The 23,529-nt window shown below is 43.1% G+C and overlaps 1 long non-coding RNA gene across 11 annotated transcripts in view; it reads right to left on the minus strand.

The window, feature by feature from the left end:
* The window catches only part of LOC140595179 (uncharacterized), a 104,056-nt gene that overhangs the window by 45,949 nt on the left and 34,578 nt on the right, over window positions 1–23,529 (minus strand). The window contains exon 1 of one of the 11 annotated variants that reach the window (XR_011996609.1): window positions 16,424–16,617. The exons of the other annotated variants lie outside the window; for them this stretch is intronic. This is a non-coding gene — a long non-coding RNA (uncharacterized lncRNA). Of the gene's footprint in view, window positions 1–16,423; window positions 16,618–23,529 lie in introns of those variants that run through there. 11 annotated transcript variants of the gene reach the window in all.

Here is a 23,529-nt window from a genome sequence, read left to right on the forward strand (position 1 = left end):
AAGTCAGATGCCCAGTGCTTTCTTCTGTGCCAGCCCCAGCCCCAACCCCACTCCTGGTTCAGCTCCCAGTCACTGATTCTGTGATTTCCTTGTATTCAGCACACAGCACACGGAGCCCCTCACCCTTTCCCGAGATGCAGTAGGACAGGAAATAAAAGTAGCCTTACTGAAGTCCTACTGTGTGCCAGGCAGCATGCTGCTTGCTTTCATGTGGTCATCTCACTTAATTCCCTCAACAGCTCTATGTGTGGGAACTGTCACTCTAGTTTTATCCAGAAGGAAGCACCTTCCAAAAGTTAAGTAACTGGCCCAAGACCACACAACCCAGGTGTGGACACGGGCCTCCCCCACTCCTGACCCTGCCCAGTGGATGATCTGTGTTTTTAGGGACCTTTCAGCATGAGTGACTTCTCTTGTGACTTCTCTAAAGGTGAGCTCATCTCTTGTCTCTGCCCATTGGCTTTCCTCTACTCTGGAAGCCGGTGTGGGCTGCTCGTCACCCCCTTGCTGATTCCCATCTCCTCCCAGTCATCCACTTTTGTGCTGCTGTTCACGCTCCTCTCTTCTGGCTCTGGTCTCTCTCCAGGGTCCGAAGGCACCACAGGGACAGCCGGGCCCTGCCTTCCCATGCAACAGTTAGATTCTCCGTGTGCTGCCCACAGCATCTCTGCCAGGCCCACAACCACGTGGATGCCAGCCCTCCTTCCACTGCAGTAGTATCCTCGGGCCTCCCGGAAATGGTTGCCAGACAGTTAACTCCCAGCACCTACATTTCTTGCGATGAAAGAGGATGAACACAGCATTATCTCCGTGAATGGTGCTCAAACCGCATGCACATTTTTGCTTCTCCCAGGCTCTCCCTGCAAGGTTCCAGGAAGCTGTCCTCTGAGAGCCACTTTCAGAGGCTGTGTAGCCCTCAGGGGTGGGAAGCAGGAGAAAATATTGAGAATCTGGACTAGAGGGCAGCCCTGGTGGCTCAGCAGTTTAGCGCCGCCTTCAGCCCAGGGCATGATCCTGGAGGCCTGACCTGAGATCGAGTCCCACATCGGGCTCCCTGCATGGAGCCTGCTTCTCCCGCTCCTCTGCCTGTGTCTCTGCCTCTCTTTCTCTCTGTGTCTCTCATGAATAAATAAATAAAATCTTTAAAAAAAGAGAGAGAGAGAGAGAATCTAGGCTAGAGATACCCCTGCAAGGTGATGTGTAAATCATCTGTTTGCAAAACAAGTATTTATCAAATTCTTATTATCTAAAGGGATGCTGCATACCAAAAGCGCATGAAGTAATGAATTAATGTGGAAAATGAACGCTACTTTTCCCTCAAAAAATATCCTCCAAGACCTTACCTTTCTTGAGGTTGCAGACTATGTCTTATTTTTCTTATCCACCTTTGAGAATACACTACCAGGTGTATACACTAGGTGAGCAATACATTTTTTTAATGAATAAATGAACAAACTGATCAGAGCATTTCTTCAGGCTTTGGATATGCTCTCTGCTTTCAATATACCATTGCCCAAACAAAGCAAAGTGGGAGGAAGTAAGTGAGCATTTTGAAGACTTTTTAGTTTCTTTAGAATGTATATATATTCTAAAAATTCTAAAATATGTACATTCTAAAGAAACAGCCAATTCCCAATAACCATATTGATTACCTAATAATTACCCAACACAGGACAAAGTGTACAGTAACATCCAATGTTTTTAATGTACAAATCCTTGCACATAGCAAGAATTCAATAAGTATCTAAGCAAAGAATAAAAAGAAGAATGCTTCTAAATGAAATAAATTGCAAAATGAGTCAGCACTATTAAAAGCACGCACAGTAAATGGAATGAGACCACTAGGATTTGAGTCAATAACACAGGAGAGAGAATCTAGGCTGGCACTAAGACATAACAGACACTATTTTATTTATAATGGGGAGCTAGGTATCATAGTGATTGTATCTAAGTAATATATGTAAATAGTAAAAATAAAAAATTGAGGCAGTAAAAAGCTTACATTGAAAGCAGACCCCTGCTGCTCTGCCCCCTTGAGCCCCTTCAACATACACCTAGAAGCAGCTATTTCTAACTCATTTAATTGTTTCTTCTAATATTCGACTCCATTTTTTTTTCTAAATTATATGCAAGTATTGCCTGGCAAACAGGACGACCAGCACAGGCAGAGGTATCCACAGTATCCAGCGCAAGAGACACATGGCCCAGCAGGAGGCTACAGAGGGACGCACAAGGACTGGCAATGTGTCCATCCGGCACAGGAGTGCCTCCGTTTCAAGGGTGCTCCTGTACACTGTGGAGATATAATGTTCTGAGCAACACATGCATGTTGCTGGCATCAAAACGTTGATCCAGGAGCCCCTCGTGAGTTTGCAATCAATTCCCTTAAGTATAGTAACCCCTGGGTGACCTGAAAACTGTCAAGTGTCCTCACCTCTAAGTTATATCTGTAAACTAACCTCCACTCCCGACCAGAGCCATCAGCCGACCAGCTGGCTAGTGGGTCTCTCACCATCTCTTTCAATAGCATTTTCACCATTCCTTAATTAGCGGATTTCATTGTAATGCCCGAATCATCACAGGAAAACATCTCAAGTCAGATTTCGAAAAATGGCTCAATGCGCAAATTCTTCATTATTCGCCTTGAGGCTATACCACACATGCTGCAAGCCAGTACATGGTTGGTAGCACATAATAATCCCATTCAAGGGCAGCCCAGGTGGCTCAGCGGTTTAGCGCCACCTTCAGCCCAGGGCTTGATCCTGCAGACCCGGGATCAGAGTCCCATGTCAGGCTACCTGCCTGCTTCTCCCTCTGCCTGTGTCTCTGCCTCTCTCTCTCTCATGAATAAATAAATAAAATCTTTAAAAAATAATAATCCCATTCAAACTAGATTAAGCAAACACAAGTAGGGAATATATTGAAAGGACACAGGGTGTCTTGTAAGATCTAAGGATAATGTGGCAAGGCCTTGTGGAGGCCTAGAAGCAACGTTGAGAAAGCCATTGGGAAACACAAAAACAATACCCCCCTGCCTTTCCAGTCCCATCCCCTGCAGTGGTGAAAAATGGCCACCAGAGGCCCACCAGCACCTGTCAAGAGTAGTCTAACATCCTGGAGTGCAAACTCCAAGCTCAGGAGTCATTGGCCCAGCTTTGGTGAAATATCATCCCCTGCTCCTATCAACGGGGCATGGGGGCAGATGTGGTGTTAGGAATCATGGTGGAGGGTCCCTAATAAAAAGGCGTGAAGTTGGGAAGGAAATGATGGAGGGAGGAAATAATTAGCATTCCTACTATAGAATCTAAAACTCAGTGTTTCTAGCTAATCAATATAATTGTAGAATTTACACCCAAGGGTGTATTAAAGATCACCTAACTTAACTCTTCTACTTCATAGATGAGATTCATGACCCAAGAATGTCATTTTGCATTTATTACTGTTGTTTGATGTTTGTTTTTCCTAAGATCTTGTTTGCTTGTTTTCTGAAAAACAAAGCTATCTATTCTCTTCAACATTACCATGCAGCACATACAGAGTAGGACCACTGGAGCAACACTAGCTGAATTCAAATCCCAGCTCCACCATATACTGGCTGTGGGACCTTTGTGGGGGGGGGGGGTTAATTAACCTCCCTGTGCCTCAATTTCCTGCTCCATAAAATGTGAGGAATAATATGACCTACCTCCTATGAGTATTGTGCATTGTAAATGAGTTAATATGTGTAAAGTGTGCAGTATGGTACCTGATGCATATTGAAGGCTATAAAAGTATTATGTGAGTCATCGACACCATCATCATCATTTAAAAAGCTTGAGGCAAATGCATTTGCCAACAAAATCACATCAAACCATTAGAGCAGGAGCCATGTTAAGTTGCAGTAAAGCTACAGGTAGATGTTTATTTCCAACAAAGATTATTTTCTAATTTTTCCAACTTAGAATTCTTCCGTACTACAGGAGAACAAAAAAGTAAAAAGAAAATAAAATTACTGATAATTACAACACTCAAAGAAAAAGGATTGTAGATTGGTGCATTTTTTCAAACTATTTCGGTGCATATTTATGTGCATAGTTGTGATCACACTGTATATATAATTCAGCATGTTGCTCTTAGTCACTTAACATTATAGCATACGCATTTTCCCATATCATTAAATATTTTCGAATACCTCCACTTCAATGGCTGTGTAATAGTACAACATATAGTTATGCACTGATTTCCTGATATATTCCCCTATATGGAAAACAGGTTGCTTCCGATTTATTTTTTAAGATTTTATTTTTAAGTAATCTCTACACCCAATGTGGAGCTTGAACTCATAACCCCAAGATCGAGAGTCGCATAGCCTACCCACTAAGCCAAACAGGTGCCCCTTGTTGCTTCCAATTTTAAACGCTTTTAAGCTTTAATACAGATTACCAAATTACTATCCAAATTATTTGGTTCAATTTATGCTCCCAAAAGCAAAGTGAATGAGTATCTTCCTGCATGCTCAACTGAAATGAGCATTATAATTTTTTTAATCTTTCCTAAATTGAGAGGTTTTAAAAGGTATGTCATTCTTGTTTTAATGTATACTTATTCAATACCAGCTAATGATATTAAATATTTTTCCAGGGCAGTCCAGGTGGCTCAGCGGTTTAGTGCCACCTTCAGCCCAGGGTGTGATCCTGGAGACCCGGGATCAAGTCCCATGTCAGGCTCCCTATATGGAGCCTGCTTCTCCCTCTGTCTCTGTCTCTCTCTCTGATGAATAAATAATTTTTTTAAATCTTTAAAATAAATAAATACGTACATACATATTTTTCCATGTTAACCATCTCAAGTATTCATTTATAATATATCAATTCGGGATCCCTGGGTGGCTCAGCGGTTTAGCTCCTGCCTTTGGCCCGGGACGCGATCCTGGAGTCACGATATCGAGTCCCATGTCGGGCTCCCAGCATGGAGCCTGCTTCTCCCTCCTCCTGTGTCCCTACCCCCCTCTCTCTCTCTCTCTCTCTCTCTCTCTCTCTCTATATATATATATATATATATATGTGTGTGTGTGTGTGTGTGTGTGTATATATATATAAAATAAATAATCTTTAAAATATATATATATATATATAATATCAATTTATGTCCTTTGCTTATTTATCCTTTGAGATCTTAACTTTTCCTTACATATTAGTAGGAGTTCTTTATGTTGTTAGGAGGTAAACTTCTGTCTTATTTGCTCTAATATATACTCAATTTATATTCATTTTAAATTCAGTCAGAGACATTTCTTCATACAAATTTTTAAATCACTGTGTCATGAAATCTGTTGATGTTTTTCTTTAAAATTTCACATCTTATTTATAGCTTAGATAGGCCCCGCATATTCAGGTATTAGAAAATATTGCGTTACATTTTCTTTCAGGTATTTTATATTATGGGGGGCGATTTTTTCTATCTAAAATATTTTGTTATAGGTAAAGAAAGATCAAAATGTATTTTTTCATCCCAAATAGCCAATTGTCCCAGTCTCATTTATGATTAATCCAGCCATTTTCCAGATTTGCACTACCATTATTACTGAATTGTTATAATATTGGGATCTACTCAAGGCTCTTTTGTTCACTTGGCCACTCACGTTATCTCCACTCACGTTGGCCACTCACGTTATCTCCTGTCTCCTTTTCTTTGGGCATTTGCACAAGATCAGTCACAGGGATGGTGAGGTGGATAGAATCTGGTTCCAGGGATCCCTGGGTGGCGCAGCGGTTTGGCGCCTGCCTTTGGCCCAGGGCGCGATCCTGGAGACCCGGGATCGAATCCCACGTCGGGCTCCCGGTGCATGGAGCTTCTCACAGAAGCTCTTAAAAACTGCTTCTCCCTCTGCCTCTCTCTCTCTCTCACTGTGTGCCTATCATAAATAAATAAATAAATAAAATTAAAAAAAAAAAAAGAATCTGGTTCCAGAAAGTCATATGCTGTCATCTGCTGAGAGGTTCTTTCCATCTGGTCTTTGGACTTCTGTCTCTATCATCCCATCATTCACTCTTGATGTCTGTGACCCTGCGTGGTTTCTAGTTGGCATAGTCCATGCACATCTACTGATAATACCCCATGTTACTCCCTCCAGGACCCTTCCAGCACCCTGGCCTTGTCTCGACTCTTCTGCCTCTCTCCTGGGATCCTGGGAGACTCAAAGGCTGTTTCAAACCATCCTAGACCTTGACATGCCACAATACCTCCCTTACATGGCTTTTCTGGTGCCTCAATGGACTCTTGCTGCAGCAAGCTCTGGAAAGCAGGGCACAGAACCACTCAACTTTGAAGTCTCCCTAAATTTATTTGGCATTGTTCATACTGCCCACTCCCGCAGGATCTTTGGTGAGACCAGAGCTTTGCTCTCCTTTCTGCCTCTCCAAATTCTTTTCCCTCCTCCCCTCCCACAGTGAGTCTCTACCTTATGGTATCACATGCCCCTCCCAGCCCAGTGTCATCTTTGACAACACCTTCTCCTTCACTCCTTGTGACAAGTCCATTACCAAGTCCATTGGATTTTACCTACTAAATATCTCAATAAATACTCAATCTGTGTTTCCATTCCCACCCAGGCAGAAGACCCCATCCTTTACTCCCTGTCCTTCTTCAATGGCACCTAGCTGGTCTCCCTCAGGTACTTTTGTACCCTTACACTGCACTCTTCTCACAGAAGCTCTTAAAAACACACATGTGATCACACAACTCTTACTTTATCCAATTTGGCAAATTTCCTTTGCTCTCAGGATATAACTCCAGTTCCTGCCAAGGCCAGCAAATGTGAGTCCCTGACCACTTCGGCTATGTCCAATGGAACCCTCTCTCTATCTGCTGGCCATAGCCCCTTACACATACATCCTCTTTCCCATTCCAGCACCTTCTCCCATGTTCTTTCCTCTGCCTGGGAACTCCCCCTAAGTTTTACTGTCCCTTTCCCTGCATTCACCTCCACTCCCATCCTTCATCTGGTTAACTCCTCATCACTTCTTTGGAGGAAGGTTTCCACTCTGCCAGAGGTTAGGTATCTCTTAGTCACTGCCCAAGAGCTCTGTGAGGGCAGGGACTATGCTGACCTTACTTGCTACTTCTCTGATGTGTCGTAAACAAATGGGTCATAAATGACTGACTGAATGAATGAATATAAAGGAAGGATGCAGGAGATGCAGGTAGGAAACATGAACTGAATCGTAAGTACCCAAAGTGTTTGTCTCTATTCAATATCAATCATCTTTTCTTTTTTTTAAAAGATTTTATTTATTCATGATAGACGTATATATGGAGAGAGGCAGAGACACAGGCAGAGGGAGAAGCAAGCTCCACGCAGGGACCCCAACGTGGGACTCGATCCCAGGACTCCAGCATCACACCCTGGGCCGAAGGCAGGCTCCAAACCGCTGAGCCAGCCAGGGATCCCCTCAATCATCCTTTCTTATATGTTATTATCCCAAGTCACGCACCTTAGTTTGTGACACTTAGCTTGTGGTTGATCAAAATTTCCAGTAGCAAATTGGACATATTTCTTTCCTTGTACATAATTTCATAGTCTCTGTCTACCTATTCTACTGAAGGCAGAAATGAAAGAGTAAATTCCAAATAGACTTAGGAGGGAATGAGGGTGATCAGGCCTGGAATGATACACACATCAAAATGTACTTGAAAGTTTATCAAATGAATAAACAGAATAAAAACTGCAAAGCTGGGGTGCCTGACTGGTTCAGTCAGAAGAGCATGAGACTCTCGGTCTCAGGGTTATGAGTTCAAGCCCCATGTTGGATGTAGAGATTACTCAAATAAATAAACTTTTTTAAAAAATTGCAAAGATACTTCAGTCACACAGAGTCTGATCTTCCAACACCCTCTACCAAAAAAAAAAAAATATATATATATATATAGCAGAAAAATAAAATATGAAGAGCAGCATCCCCCTCTAAGTTTTTTGTGAGGTGGTAGCAATGGAAAGAGGATGGTTTTCTGAAAAAACAACTCAAGCAATAAACACCTCTGAACAGAGGTTTAAGTCCTAGAACTTTTATAATCTGACAACAATCTGGAAAAACGGGATTATAAGCATGCACCCTTGGCCTTGCCTAGACAAAATGAATAATTCTCTTTTCTCTGGCCAGTCGGTGTTTGCCATCCTCTGCAGTATCACTATTTTCAAGCAAATCTCACAGTCCAAAACTGTTATGTAAGCCACAACACCTTCACATTAAATTATTTACTTTTAATAATAGAAAAGTTATTTTTGACTGCAATGAAACCATAAATCTAGCCTGTTTTGCTTCAGTTCATTTGTTTAGTTGGCCATCTGGCAAGATGATTCAACATAATGCACTCTTCCTCAGTACAAGTCAAATATTTTCTATTTGAAAGTTAATGTTGAAAAAAAAAAAGTTGATGTTGTGCCTACGGCTGAGCTCTAATTCTTTTTTCATTTTCTTCTCTTTGCTTTTTATAGCCACATAAACAACGGATTTGACTTAGAACTTCTTGTACATGTTTATTCACCATATGATGATAACGTAACAAAACTGCTTCCAAATGCCACATTCGAAAACCAGTGTCATGATGATAGAGAAACCAGAATTGGGTGTAAATTCTTCTGCCTTCTGGGATTGAGGGATCATTCATCCCTAGGTAGACAGGTCTTTGGTTTTTGAGGGAAACACTTCAGAGAGCTTGGACAGTTCTTTTAGTAATAAAGAAAACAGGCTAGGGATGCCTGGGTGGCTCAGTGGTTGAGTACCTGCCTTTGGCTCAGGGTGTGATCCCCCGGTTCCGGGATGGAGTCCCACATCGGTCTCCCTGCATGGAGCCTGCTTCCCTCTGCCTGTGTCTCTGCCTCTCTCTGTGTGTCTCCCATGAATAAATAAAATCTTTAAAAAACAAACAAACAAACAGACTCTTTGGGCAATCCTTAATGGCCAATTTTTCTGCATAATACACAAATGGAATTTGGACAGTTGGGCAGCATGTGTGGAGGGCACAGAGGATAAATGACCTTGGACTAGGAAAAGAAGCAGGGAGATTTGAGGAGAGTACAGTGCTGTCCAATAGAACTTTCTAAGATGATGGAAATGTTCTACATCTCCCCACCACAGTAGCCACTTGCCACAAGTGGCTATTGAGCATTTAAAATGTGGTCTTATGACTGAAAATCTGAATTTTTAAAATTATTTAATTTAAATTTAAATTGCCACATGTGGCTAATGGTTATCCTCCTGGATATTGCAGAAGAGAGGACTCTTGACATCAACCCCCCGCCCCTCCCCAAACCTGAGCTGAAAAGAGCAGGGAGAAGGCTGAAAGCTCCAGAAAGAATCCCCCAGGGTAGGGACTCTGAAGAACTTTCAAGAAGGCGATGAGTGAGTGAGTGATAGTCAATTTTAAGTTGCTGCTTGGTCTATGTTTCCTTTCTGTTGCCCACAAACTTTCAGTAAACATCTCCTAGGCTGAAGTGACTATGCATCTCAGCTTGCCTGGGACTGCCACTTAGTGTCTGATGCCCTGGTGCAATTACTAACGATCCCTGCTTCACTCTCAAGTGTCCCACTTGGACAATGGATCATGTCAACTCCCTACTTATACACATAACCTTGTATTGGTGGTAGTGTAGAGATTTGGGGAAAGGAATGTGAAGAGAAGCTCAGACTTCCCCATCACCTCTCCCCAGAAGCCTTGTGCAAGGGCTTGGGAAGGGGGCGCAGGGCCAGCAGAAGCGCCAAGCAATGTGGCGGACCAGCTCACAAGTGGGCTGGCAGGACAGAAGAGAGACCAAACCATCCTTCTCCTATGTAAACGAGGGGAGGGTGAAAGTGGGGGGAGGGAGGAGGAGAAGAAAGTCAATTACAAAAAAAAAAGAGAGAGAGAAAAAAAATACAGTTTCTCTGGCATTCCCAGATACATTCTCAAGTATTACTAAGAAATACTGGACAGATTAAATGTCTTTCCACTTCTGTGTATTTGGTAAAATCAAATATTAGCATGCAAAACACTCTATTGCAGTTAAACCTGTATTAACACAAATTTTCAAGGCATAATTAAAGTTTAAAATAAAATTATCTGAGTTTTCTATAAGGATACAGTACAACCAAACAACCACATCTAAGGTAAAGTAAAACCCAAAAGTCCTATAGCTTGAGCTTTAACTAAAATATACTATTTGGCATTAATTTGTAACTTGAGATCCAACATTTTGTTTGTTCATGTGTGTTTTTACCGTGTGTGTGTGTGTGTGTGTGTGTGTGTGTGTGTGTTGTGTGGTCAGAATACTGAAGATCTACTCACTTAGCAAATTTCAAGTATATAATATAATATTTTCTCCCTATTTCCCCTACCTACCTGCCCCTGGTAACCACCAATATACTCTGTTACTATGAATCTGACCTTTTTAAAAAACAACTTAGATTATTTCCATATCTTGGCTATCGTGAATAATGCTGCAATAAATGTGGGAATACAAATATCTCTTCAAGATAGTGATTTCATTTCCTTTGGATAAATACTTAGAAGTGGAATTACTGAATCATATGGCAGTCCTATTTTTAATTTTTTAAGGAACTCCATATTGTTTCCTATAGTGGCTATACCAATTTACACTCCTACCAACAGTGAACAAGGGTTCCCCCTTCTACATGTCCTTACCATCCCTTGTTATCTCTTATCTTTTTGATAATAGCCATCCTGACAGGTATGAGATGATTTCTCACTGTGGTTTAATTTACATTTCCCTAATAATTAGTGATGTTAAACATCTTTACATTTACCTGTTAGTCATTTATATATCTTCTTTGGAAAATGTCTATCCAGGTCCTTGCCAATTTTAAAATTCCTTTTTTTTTTTTTTTTTTTTTGCTTCATGTGTCCTTTTAAAGTCTCACACAGAACATTAAGTGATTTCTCACTTAGCAGATTTGTAAATAAGAACTACACACATCTTTGGGGTGCTTGAGTGGTTCAGTTGGTTAAACGTCTGCCTTCGGCTCATGTCATGAGCCCAGGGCCTGGGATCAAGCCCAGCATTGGGCTCCCTGCCCAGTAGAGTCAGCTTCTCTCCACTCCTCCCCACCGCTGCCCCTCCCCCTTTCACACTCTCCCTTTCTCAAATAAATAAAATCCTTTTTTTTTTTTTAATTTAAAAAAGAACTAGACATTTTTACTACATCAGTCCTAAATCCACTGTAATCCATTTGAAGAATAAATCACTCTCCTTTACTTCTAGACCTACGCGTATGTATTTTTGTCCTTTTTATGACCCAAGCAGATAAATGCCTAGAGCATATTTCCCCTAAGTATCACTGAGGTGATAGCGGCAAGAAGCAGAATGGCAGAGTCATTAAGAAGGTGGACTCCAGAGTCAGACTTCAGGTTTGAATCCTGGTTCCACCAACTTAGTTTTCTCATCTGTAAAATGCAGATACTTTTAGTAATTACCTAATGAAGCTGTTATGAGGATTCAGTTAGATAATCCACATAAAGCATTTAGCACAATTCCTGGCAAATATACTATGTGCTTACTAAGTGCTAACTGTGACAATAATGATAATGAAGAGGATGATGATATTTAGTGATTAAATTGGTAGAGAGAGAGATAGGAAAATTTGAGAATTTAAATATAACCTTAAAAACAAGTTACAAAGAAATACTTTAAAATGAGTCCTGGAGCACCTGGGTGACTCAGTCAGTTAAGCATCTGATTCTTGATTTGGGCTCAGGTCATGATCTCAGGGTCCTGAAATCAAACCCATGTCTGGCTCCACACTGAGTGTGGAGCCTGTTGAGATTCTCTCTCTCCTTCTGCATCTCCTCTCAAAAAAAAAACTTTTTTAAATGAGTCCTGAGGGTTCCCTTTTGCTGCTCTAAGATGACAACAGCCTTGTAAGTCATTTATTCATCATTCTCCTTTCCACACACTGTGACAAAATTTTTTTCTAAGTGTTTTCTAATAAACTATGAAGTCCGTGAGATATTTTGACACATATTTGTATTTTGACAACTAACAAGAGTATTTGAAATAGGGAAGGTAGTCAATAAATAGTTATTTTTTTAAAAGACTTTATTTATTTGTTTATTTGAGAGAGGGAGGGAGCACAAGCAGGGGAAGGAGCAGAGGAAGAGGAAGAAGCAGAAACCCCTAGGCAGGGCTTAATCCCAGGACCGTGGGATCATGACCTGAGCCAAAGGCAGACGCCTAACTGACTGAGCCACCAGGCACCACAATAAGTATTTCTTGATATCAGTTTCTCGACAGTTTTTGAGCATCTGCTGTGTGAGCAGCACTGACTGCGTTTGATGCTAAGGACATACACTTTGCTCACTATCGGGGATCGGTGAAATTAGTTGATCACACAAAGCCAGAACATTCTCTTTTATGGGCAGGAAGAGAAGAAATTGGCTTTTTGTCAATAAATTCAGTATCAACTTCTCACAATGTCCACTCTTTGCAGTCCCATCTCATAGAGGACTTACAGAACCCAGGAACCTCACCTAGCACTGGCTTCACCGTAATGCAGAGGAAGCAGTGCAGCTGTAAGGTTGTCCCCAGTCAACTAGGCACTGGTTTCCCATCCCTCAAGAACTATTTCTATTGGAACAGTCCCAGAACCCCAGCTTCCAGGTCCCAGTGAGGGGAGAGGCCAGCTAGTACCCACCATGCTCAGGAAGCCCAAAGCTGTGCCTTCTCACCAGGCACGGATATTCTTCTATGGTCCATACTCAGCTCGGCAACCACAGGTCATTCTTACTGTAAGCAGTGTTGCCTAATAAATAATGTAGCCAGCATTCACCTCTGTCAGGTTCCCAGGCAAACAGAGCCAAAAAGTTAACCCAAGGTTATTTTATTTTTTTATAAAGAAGGGGAAAATATTTTTATTAATCTTTCACTCACAAAATCTCTATTCTTGACTCCTCTGAGCTCCCAAAATCTTATCAGAAATCACCCGGGAGAGAGAGGCCTCTGATGCACCCTCAACTCAGTATGAACAAAACCCACACGATTTCCTCCTGTCTCCTCACCTGGACACTTCATGTTCCCTGGCTTAACTTACACAATCATCAACCATCCAATCACCCCCCGCATGGAATTCTTCCCTGGCTTTCCATTCCCAAGTCTAGAGCATGACAATTAGGGCTCTTTGGAACCTAGATACGTCTGCGTCCAACCTCTTCCATAGCACCCACCCTGTAGACAAAGCCTATTTGTCATTCTCCCATTTGCCATCATTAGAAAATACCTATAGCCTTTGCTCAAACCTAGAATAGCCTTCTACTGACAAACAACTGGTCAATCAAGAGCTTCTAACTCTTGAAAAACCAACCGCCCCCTCTAAGAAGACACAAATTCATCCCCAGTACAAACCTGCCATTCCCTCCGTGTTCTCCCGCAGCACCCTGGAGGTCCCCCTTGCAGCACTGCCCACATGGCTGTGGTCCCCATCACCTACAGAGCTGCTGCAAGAAGAAACCAAGCCTTATCCATGTTGTCTCTCTAGAGCCATGAACACATCTCTGTACATGGAGTACCTCAAAGTCTACTGGCTTGAATGCAAACAGTAACATTGAAGCTGTGCCTTAAGAAACCGGTAGAACTTCTGAGAACAAACAAGGAAGAAAAGGACCAGAACCAAGAAGAGTTGAGAGCAAACACAGTCCACTTTGCTGATACATGGGTCCTTGGAAGGAAAGGGGCATTTCAGATTCATTGTGATCCTATTACAGCCTTAGAGACTTAGCCTACAATCAGTAGGAAATAGCTGTGACTCACTGTTACAACTATGCAAGGACTTGAAAAAAATTAAGGGCCTCTTGGGTGGTTCAGTTGGTTAAGTGTCTGCCTACAGCTCAGGTCATGTGCCTGGAGTCCTGCAATCAAGTCCTAATCAGGATCCCCGGTCAGCTGGGAGCCTGCTTCTCCCTCTCCCTCTGCCATCCCTGCCCCACTGTGCTCTCTGGCTCTCTCTATCTCTCTGTCAAATAAATAAAATATTTTTAAAAAATTAAGAGGTTATGCCACAATCAAGTCTCTAGGTATGATTATTTCTAAATGATAAAATACACAGATCTTTTAGAAACAAAAAAAAGGGGGGGGGGTTCTCAAATCAAGGCTAAAAGCTAAACAAAGGATATACATCCAAAAAGTACTAAGATTTTTATTTGTGATTTCATCTATCCCAATACATGATCCTTAAAATGAGGGACAAGAGGCTCAGGTCCTTCTGATAGAGACTCATGGGGGAAAAAATGGAGGACCATCATCAGTGTTAACATTGCGTGGAACCACTAAACCCATATGAATGCTGTCTTTGGCTCCTGAGGACCCCTTCATACCCTGTCATCACCCAGTCACAGTAATGAGATTATGAACACCTGCCAAACTGACAAAAGAAAAGAAAGGAGCTGGGACAACCCACAGACCAAAATAATGCAAGGTTTTGCAGTCAATTTCAAGTGTTAGAAGCTAAGAAAAATACTAAAGATTATCCAATGTACCTTTTCTAGGGGGAAGGAGTTTTTTTTTTTTTTTAACTTATTTTTGGAAATGAACAAAACAAATTCCTCAATGTGACTACAATTCTTCTTTCTTACCTCATCAGGGGCAGACTGACATTTCAGCCAATCAATCCCAGAATGGTTAGTAAACACTTAAACTACTTTAACTGTTGCTAGTACTCTCTCTGATGCTGAGAGACAAAAGGGGGGGGGGGACGGGGGACGGCGGAGGGGGACGAAGTTCTAGTCATTGAGAAATAAAATTGAAAAAGCTAAGCCATAGCATAAGGAGACTTCTAAGATACACTGCTGAATTTTAAAAAGTGATATACAGACTAACATTGATAGAATATGGTCCTATTTGTATAAAAATGTGTACAGTATATACATATGCTTATATAGGCAAGTTTTTGCATTGAAATTTTCTAAGTGATATACAAAAAGTCATGACTGGTGGTTACCTCTGGAGAGGTCTGGCATGTGGGGTCAGGAAGATGTTTACAATCGTGTATCATCTTATACTATTTGTTTACCATGTGCATGTGTTTAATTTTTTAAAAATCATAAATACAGCAAACAGAAGTTAAGCAACATCACAAGTCAGGAAACAATTGGAGTGACCAGAAGAAAAACCAACATTTATTGACTAACGTCTCTGCGCCAAGCATACCTCCCAGCCGCCTCCTAATCATTACCGCCCAACGGGTGTGGCTGCAAAGTTTCTAGCCCCTGGAAAACAGCCCGAAACCTCTCCTGGTGCTGTTCCGCCACCACAGTCAAACCCACAGTTGGCTCTGACTCTGAGCTTTTTCTAGCATATGGAATGCAGCCAAATTTGGATGGTTTCCCAGGGAGGGTAAATAGTGTGTTGGAGATTGAGTTAAAACAACCAAACTCCTTTTTAGCAAGCCAATGGGATCAATCCAGGGCTTGTAAAGTACTACCTAAATTGTTTTTAGTTCCTTTGATTGCTTTTTTCAACTTGAAAACTGTAAAACACACACCCTATCCAACTTAGGATCTGCTGCTTTTAAGAACTATTTAACCAAGCATGCGTGGCTTCTTTACTTCATTTGTGCTGATGGAGGCAAGATGGAACTTTCTACTGTTATCATTGTTAATAAACAAATTAAACTTCTGCGATATCTGTAAATTACAATGTATATTTCTATTAACCCTTATCAAATGCTGCCCTCTAGTGGACTATTCGGTAAAAAAACGTTCTAAAAATAGATTTTAATTAAGGTTTAAGATGTTCTAAAAGGGAACAGTAATGATAGATGCACATCTTTCGAAATTAAATATTCACCATCCAACAATAATTTCAATTAACTCTGCCCTTCATAAAATGTTGACATTGTCATCGTTTCCTTAACTATTTTAAATATTTACCTTGCTTGGGAAACGTTTGCCTTAACACACAAACAGGGTCTGTTTCCTAAAGCAGACCTGAGTTGACTTCACAACCACCCCAACGAAATGTTTAAATGCCTAGTACTTCATAAAAGTGACCTCTGTAACTGTCTAGATATTCGCAATAATTTTAAAATCATGTATCAGCGATCCTGTTCTGAATGCTCGTGTTGTTAAAGCAGAGCTCAAAGGGGGAGCAACTTTTACTATGTGAGGACGTTTTAGCAAGAAAGCAGGAGGGCACCTGAGTTTGATGTCCCTGCTTTGGACGGATTGGCAGCCCCTGGGAAACTCCTGTCTTGCCTTTCTGCCTCATTGCCTGCAAGTCATTCATCACTTAAATATAACTCGGGACGCAAACACACGCAGGTTGCCAAATTCTCTAAGCTTTAAAAATTATTCTTTTCCAGCCAGATCACGCTTTGTATTTACAGTATTCCCCCCCCCCGCAGCAGTAAGTTCAGAGCGCTCAGCCTGGGCCTCCACGGGCCTTTCTTAACGCTATTACCTGCAGGCGCCAGAGCCTGTGCATCCTCCCAGCCCTGGCGGGGGGCGGGGGGCCCCCTTGCAACTCCCGTCCCGGGGCCTAGTCCTTCAGGGCTTTGGCAGCTCTCGGTAAAAGACCGGAAGACAGAGACGACGGAAATCTCAAAGAGCCTCAAAGAGCCCGGTGGTTCGCGGCCCGCCGGGCGGCACCTACCCGGAGGCGCCCCCACCCCCGCGAGTAGCCCCGCGTCCCTGCATCCCTGCCGCCCTGCGTCCCCGCATCCCTCCACCCCGCATCCCCAACCCCCGCAGCCCCGCATCCCTCCACCCCGCATCCCCAACCCCCGCAGCCCCGCATCCCTCCACCCCGCATCCCCAACCCCCGCGCCCCCGCAGCCCCGCAGCCCCGCAGCCCCGCAGCCCCGCAGCCCCGCGAGGAGGCGCGGCCCGGGGAGAACCCGGCGGAGCTCGGCCGCTTCTGGAAGGTCACCTCCGCGGCGCGAACACCAAGCCGCTCGGCACAGGCTCAGACTCCCATCTCCGCTCCGATCTCCGCCCGCCCAGCCAGCGCTCCCTGCCCTCCCTGCCCTCCCTGCGGCCCGTCTCTAAAAACGACCAAAGCCCACGGAAACACCACAGTAAAACACCCTGTCGCTGGAACCGCTGGCTGTGAACATCCAAGAAGGGGAGTGAAATAACTGGGCAAGAAAAGAAGTTGCCATGGGAGAAATTCCTCGGGGGACCCTCCTCCGGCCGCGCGCACCCACCCTCCGCAGCTTTAACTCTCCCTCCCTTCCGCTAAGTGCCTGCTCTTATCACCTCGGTTATAAAACTCAATTTACAGCGAGCACCCCTTGCGTCCTGCCTGAGGGTTTTCCATTTGATGCCTGGCGAGCTCCGTGGAGCTGCTTCCCCTCTGGAGGTCCCTGAGCTGTCATTTCTGCCACTTTCTTCAAAGCTTTTTTTTTTTTTTTAAGAGTTTATTTATTCATGGAAGACACACACAGAGAGAGAAGCAGAGACATTAGGCAGAGGGAGAAGCAGACTCCCTGTGAGGATCCCTGTATGGGACTCGATCCCAGGGTCCTGGGATCAGGACCTGAGCCAAAGGCAGACGCTCAACCACTGAGCCACCCAAGCACCCCTCTGCCACACTTTCTTCAACTTTTCTAGATCCTCTTTGCTTGGCCAGGAGAAACGGATCCGGGTGGGGGCAGGGAAGCTGCATTTAAGCCAAGTCGATTTTTCTAGGCACTAACATTTGTGCTAAGACACTATTGGTCTTTTAAAAGCTTAACAAATAAATAGCTCACATAGGTTTTACTGAACCAGAGAGGAGACAGAAAAGAGTGGGAGAGAGAAAGGAGTGGGAGAGAGGAAAGGAAGAGAAGAGGAAGAGAGGGGGTGAGGGGTGAGGGATGAGGGGAGAGAGGGAGAGGATGAGAGAGAATCTGTCTTCATCTCTTCATCAGGCCACATAAAAGAAAAGCAAACCCCAGCTCCCTTCCTACATAACTTGCAGACTGACTATGTATCTTGAGGGACCTAGTACAAAAGGAAAATGAAGACCCTTTCTTCAAAATGATTTAAGTGAAAGTGATTAAAACTTCCAACTGAGAGGGCAACTGGGTGGCTCAGTGGTTGAGCCTCTGCCTTCAGCTCAGGTCATGACCCTAGGGTCCTGGGATTGAGTACTGAGATTGGGTTTCCTGCAGAGATCCTGCTTCTCCCTCAGTCTATGTCTCTGTCTCTCTCTCTTTATGTGTCTCTCATGAATAAATACAATCTAAAAAAAAAAAAAAAGAATTTCAAGTGAGGAGGGCAGAGCATTAGCCCCAGCACAGGGCTCTTCAGAGTAGAGTGCAGGGCTGCCTGTGACTTCACCACACTAAGGCCACACACCCTCGAAGCCAGCCTTCTCTCCTCCCATCAATCAAGAGGGCACTCTGGCTGTGCTCACTGTTATTTGGGCTTTGCCCCCACAAGGGTCAGCCCCTGCTTGGGTGATCAACTTGTCTTGCTTTGCCCTAGACTATCAGAGGCTTAGCACCGCAAGTCCCACATCCCTGGTACCTCCTTAGTCCCAAGCACATGGGGACAGCTGGACACTCCCTCATTCTCTGGGGACCCGTTCTGCTAGTGACAGAGTTGTCCTCTGCTCTTCTACTGGGTTTTTAATTTCTTCCTCTCAGAACCAATAGTGATTGTAGGCCAATCCCTACCTCTGTGGTGGGGCAGGAAGCCATTGCAAATGCCCCCAGATTTATTCCCCTCTTTTTCATATGCCCAAAGAGAAGCCTGCCGAACCAGGACTCCGGATATTCCTATGTGCTGAAATGTGCATATATGTGGCAGCACCTGTTGGGATTTCTTGTGACTACTTTGGAAAGAATGAAGTTTCCACACTGTGTTTCAGGATCTGGTGGTTGTACACTTGTAGTGTTTTTGGTTTTTTTTTAAGGTGTGATACTCCAACAATGTATCAAGCATTATTTCTCCTAAGATAATCACGCAATAACAAAAAATATACCCATGGACAAGCTAATAAACTGCCATTTATTCCAGGGGGACAATCTAAACTACAAACTGAACTTCACATGCCCGTCTACTGTGAACTGAACATTCACCAAGCACTTTGCTGGGCCTGCAGACATCTTGATGGATATCGTGCCATACCCTCCCTGGAAGTGCTGAAAGATGAATATCTAGATGTTCACAGTAATGTACAAATATGAACATTAGTCAATTAACTCCTTAAAGAGTTACTCAAGGACTGCTTGAGTCTTCCTATCTTTCCCTAGCATGTATCACACCTATTGATTACATCTAGTGGGTATTACACTCCCCTGGAACATTGCGTGAACTAAAACTATTTCATCATTTCTCCTCATATAGCTACTACTGTCCCTCACATCAGTTAATGCTCTTGCAGATCTTCCCTGAGAAAAAGAGAAGCCATTGGACAAGAGCTCACTCCAACAGCCTCCTCAAAGTACAGGGACCAGTCTACCTTCATCTGTGCCCAACCTTGCTGGCCTCTTTTCTATAAGCCACAATGCAGTGCCCTGGTCCTATCAGCATCCAACCTTCCCTGATACTCTGCAACTCCTCAAAACACTTCCCTTCCATAGCCAAACCACTTCTAAATATTCTTGCTCTTTTGTAGTTCACGTTCCAACTAAAAATCATAGCCCTGGAGTCATGGGTCTCAAAGTGTGGTTGCTGAACCACCAGTATCAGCATTACCTGGCATTTACTAGAAATCCAATTACTTGAGCCTCGCCCTAGACATACTGAATCAGAAACTCCAGGGCTGAGGTCTAGAAGTCTGGGTTTTTGTGTTTTTTTTTAAAGATTTTATTTATTTATTCACAAAAGACAGATTGGGGGGGGGCGGTGGTAGAGACATAGGCAGAGGGAGAAGCTAGCTCCATGCACGGAGCCCAACGTGGGACTTGATCCAGGTTCCCCGGGATCACGCCCTGAGCTGAAGGCGGCGCTAAACCGATGAGCCACCCTGGCTGCCCAGAAGTCTGGGTTTTAACAAGCCTTCTAGGGGGTTCTGAGACTCACTAAAGCTTGAGATCCATGGATCTATGGTCAACACTCCTTGGCTTCCCTCTGCACTGCTCTACACCTGTGTCCACATGCAGATGCATAGATCATCCAATGAGAGAGCTCTCTGCAGAAGGCTAGAGATTGCTGTCCTTAGCCCTCTCCTGATCCTATTTTTATTAATGACTCAGATGGCGGCACAGATGGCACACTGATCTCATTAACAGATGACAGAGAGCTGGAGGGGGCAGAGATGTTGAATGATGACATCAGTGCCCAAAGACACAAAGTGATGGTCCACGTCTATCAAGATGAAACTTAAGAGGGCATATTAGCTGGGATTAGATTCAGCTTTGAGTGACAGAAAATCCAAAATAGTATCAGCTTAACAAGAGAAGGGTATTTCTCTTTCATATAAATGAACTCTGGAAGTGTCAGGCCAGAGTCAATGTGGTGGCTCTGCTTCCTAGAATGGCCAGGATTTGAGCTCTCGTTTGTCTCATTCCTTAAGGAATGGTGTCATCCTCAAGTTAAAGATGGTGACCTCTATGTTTCAGGTAGCAAAATGGGGGAAGGATGTCTTGCTGTCTTTAAGGAATCTGGATGCTATCACATTATCTGTCCACTTAGACCCTGTTGGCCAAAACTTAGTCTTCTGGCCATAGCTGCAATAGAGACTAAGAATTGTCTTTATTTTTCTAGGCAGATCAACTAGAAATGCTATTACATGGAAGTAAGGAAGAACAAATATTGGGACACAGTGAGTAGACTCTGCAAACCAAAGCAAAAACCAAGTCCTTTAAATAAGGCATAAAATAAGAATGTCTCCAATTGAAAGCTTTAATGAAGAAGGGGGAAATAGGGAGTCGAAGCCATGCAAGCAGCCCTCTGCTGTCTCCATTTACAAAGGCAGTAAATCCAAGCTATACTTGCAAAAGTAAGAGAGAAGGAACGGATACAACTGAAATTCTTAGACACGTTGCTAGCTTCAGGAATATCTCAAATGACATTATCAAGATTTGACACTTTTCCGTATCTCGGTTCCACAGTCTTCCATGTTGGGTTTATTCCTAAGCTTCATGTGACAAGATGTCTGCCTGAAGATCCAGAACCTTCTCCCTTGAACCTGCTGGTAGCCCAGGAGAGGTTCAAAATCAATCTTCCCCACTTTCATCTCCACTTGTTTCTCAAGGTCAGCTTCCTCTAGCAAAGTAGTTCTCAACCCTGACTCATCACTGGAATTCCCTCAGGAGCCTTTTAAAACTATACCTAAACCTCTCTTCCTAAATCTGATTTTATTGGTCAGGGTGGGACTTTGGCATTTTAAAAAACAATCTCCCCAGAGTGCATCTAGAGTGAAGAACCCCTGATCTAGCATACTGTGAAAAGTGGAAGCTTTCTTTTGCCTCTCGAGTTCCTCTGGAGTTGTCTCCCCAGAGACACTGCTCCTCACCACCTGGACCTACAACACCGGCATTCCCTTCACAGGATCTAGCTTCCCTCTACGGAACCTGAGGGAGGGAAGGTTGAGAAGGCACCCCTTGACTACCCTCCCTTTCTGTCTCCCCAAGATCTCTACACATGGCTGTCAAGGTTGACTTTCTTTTACTAAAGAGTAAAGAGTGATTTTATTTTTTATTTTTTTAAAGGTTTATTTATTTATTTGTTCATGATAGACACAGAGAGAGAGAAAGAGGCAGAGACACAGGCAGAGGGAGAAGCAGGCTCTATGCTGGGAGCCAGACGCAGGACTGGATCCCGGGACTCCAGGATAGCGCCCTGGGCCAAAGGCAGGTGCTAAACCGCTGAGCCATCCAGGGATCCTGAAAGAGTGATTTTAAAAGGGAAACACAGTATGAAGGAATAAATTAAAAGCTTGGCAAGCCATCTGCTCGTAAACTATCATTGAAATCTAAGACCAGGGATCCCTGGGTGGCGCAGCGGTTTGGCGCCTGCCTTTGGCCCAGGGCGCGATCCTGGAGACCCAGGATCGAATCCCACATCAGGCTCCCGGTGCATGGAGCCTGCTTCTCACTTTGCCTATGTCTTTGCCTCTCTCTCTCTCTCTCTATCAAAAATAAATAAAAAAAAAAAAAGAAAAAAAAAAGAAATCTAAGACCAGAACTTGAAGAATGTCAAAAATTAAAAGCTCCAACGCAAGGATCAGCTGATCAAAGAAGCTGTGAAGGATTATCCAGAGACGTCACAGGAAATGCACAAGAATATGGACTCCTGGATGCCAAGAGAACAGAGATTGGAAGCACCAGGCCTAGCTCACCCACTTCATTCTCTTGTCTAGCGACCTGGCCTATTGTCATCTACTCTGGTGACTTCCTTCGGTGAAAGGTGAAATATACAGAACAATGCCACAATTTCAACAAATTCAACAAATGCTCCAATTTCACTTGAAGCTCAAGTTACTACATTTTGATATGTTGTTAGTAGATATTCAGATTTCCCAACAAAAAACAGAAGCTCAAAAAAAGCTATGAGTTCATCAAAAGATAGGGTTCCTCAAATCCTCACAAATATTAAATCAAAGAAATAGAGTCCCAAACTATATGGGCTGAGTTGCCCTAAGTCACTGCAGTGAATCAGATGGGCCCTGCAGGAGGCTTTAAATTTTTGAGGGAAACGTGACAACGTGTGCTCAGGCACAAATTTTACTACCAGTCATTTATCTGGGCCTGAGTACTTAATAAGCTGAGATGTTATTATATATTTTTTGGCCTAGGGCCCATGAATAAATTACTGAGTTCACTCTAACCAGGAGCTGAGAAAGTTTAAGAACCTCTCTGCAGTAGGTAAATGACTGACTCCTGCAAGCCAATAGCACTCTCTAACTCATATTTGCCACCTTTGCAGCTGTCAGCCTGAAAATATGATATCCCAAGAGTACAGGAATTTGTTTCTTACTACAGCTCAAAGGGAACTGTTCCTATTCAGAAATTATAAATCACCTATGGGTTAGGTGAAATTAGAATTTACAATGGAAACAATCTAGATAGTATACTAAACTAAAATATTTTATTTCAAACCCCTGACACATCTAAAGAAATCTATTTTATATTCAGAACATTTTCAGGCTTCCTATCCTTTGCTTTCAGCCAAGCACTTAGGATGGGCATCATAAAAACAAGCAAGCAAATAAAACCATGAGTTCAAAATTATAGGCTACATCCTAGTTTATGTCAATTAAAATTGTTCAATTCCATGGCCAAGAGCACATTTCTAATTTTATATTGTATCTGTATTATATCTGGTTTTATATGCATACTGGTCAGGACAGTCTTGGCTATGTTGCAGTAAGCCCTAAAAAGGCAAACTTCAAAATATCTGACTAAACCCAAAAGAAAAGCTTTGTTTTTCTCACTTACCTAAAATCTAATGTGGCCTGGATGTCTTTCTTCCACCCTAAGCTATGTCAGTTAAAACATCCGGCCTCTAAGATCCTGAGCTTGGGAAAGAAAGAGATGTAAGAAGCACCTTAGTTCATTAATTGCCTCATCTCCAGAGTATAACACAGGTTATTTCTACTCATAATCCACTGGCTAGAACTTGTCATGTGGCTAC

This window comes from Vulpes vulpes, chromosome 13 (assembly GCF_048418805.1).
Source record: "Vulpes vulpes isolate BD-2025 chromosome 13, VulVul3, whole genome shotgun sequence".
Lineage (NCBI taxonomy): Eukaryota > Metazoa > Chordata > Mammalia > Carnivora > Canidae > Vulpes > Vulpes vulpes.